The sequence below is a fragment of the Sinocyclocheilus rhinocerous genome, unplaced genomic scaffold (genome assembly GCF_001515625.1).
Source record: "Sinocyclocheilus rhinocerous isolate Xijiao unplaced genomic scaffold, SAMN03320098_v1.1 scaffold837, whole genome shotgun sequence".
NCBI classification, from domain to species: Eukaryota; Metazoa; Chordata; class Actinopteri; order Cypriniformes; family Cyprinidae; genus Sinocyclocheilus; species Sinocyclocheilus rhinocerous.
The window spans coordinates 834,156-835,055 of NW_015650219.1; the positions used below are offsets into that span (position 1 = coordinate 834,156).

A 900-nucleotide genomic window follows, 5' to 3' on the forward strand; every position below is an offset into this window, starting at 1 on the left:
TACTATTTTCTTTAGTCACAGACAAGATTACTAAAAGGGATAATCTGCAAGTGAATGATATGTGTATGTGTTGAGTCTTTGAGCTGGACCTGATGCCCCTCGTGCTGAGTAATGGATTCCCAAAGGGTAAATTTAGCTCTTTGTGAGACTTTGGTATTTCATAAAGGTGCTTCCTGTGGAGAATAGAGATATGTGGCTTCTCAGACAGCTGTAAATGTTTATGATGAGCATGATGAGTGAGCTGGACCAACAAGGCTCCAAATGAGAAGCTTATGAGAAACTGAACTGCCATGTAGTTTCAGTATGGTTTGATAAATTGATAGCTTCTTCATTGTGAATCTTCTACTAAAAAGTCTGAATTTCTACAACAAAGAGATGTTCGTGTGCAGTAAACTGTGCACACAAGCTTGCCCATTCAGGTGCTTTTAAACGAAAAACAGGCTGAGAACAAGCAAGAACAAAGTTTTGGTACTCTTTTAGCTTGTTCTCTGTTTCTCCACATTCCATTTAATTCTGTGTGCAGGTGTGGGATCAAAAAGGCAAAGATTAAAGGTCATCAGTGATGGTGGATCATGACATTGCCCTCATCGGATAGGATGAGCTGAGCCACCTGACGCACAGTGGAGATCTTCCTCACTGCCTTCTTAAGCATCACCTTAAAATCTTTTGATTTGTGTCTGTAAGACAGAAAAACAAAGAAGGAACATCAGCCTTAGTTTGTCTAATACATCAACATATGACATCACATGTTTTACACTTGTCTGTCAAATACTTTTTTCCAAAAAACTACAGAAAGTATAAAGTATTTTTAGGAATACATTAATACCAACTTCATTCAACTGTTATATATAATTTGTTTTGGATTAAAAAAAATACATTTACATTATGTCACTTGGAAAA

At 36.8% G+C, this 900-nt stretch overlaps 1 protein-coding gene across 1 annotated transcript in view; it reads right to left on the reverse strand.

The window, feature by feature from the left end:
• Positions 1–615: 615 nt before the first annotated feature.
• LOC107711560 (retinal guanylyl cyclase 2-like) overlaps positions 616–900 on the reverse strand; it is a 13,437-nt gene continuing 13,152 nt past the window's right edge. Inside the window, 1 exon segment of the mRNA XM_016516548.1 lies at positions 616–677. The gene's annotated coding sequence lies outside the window, so the exon portion shown is untranslated.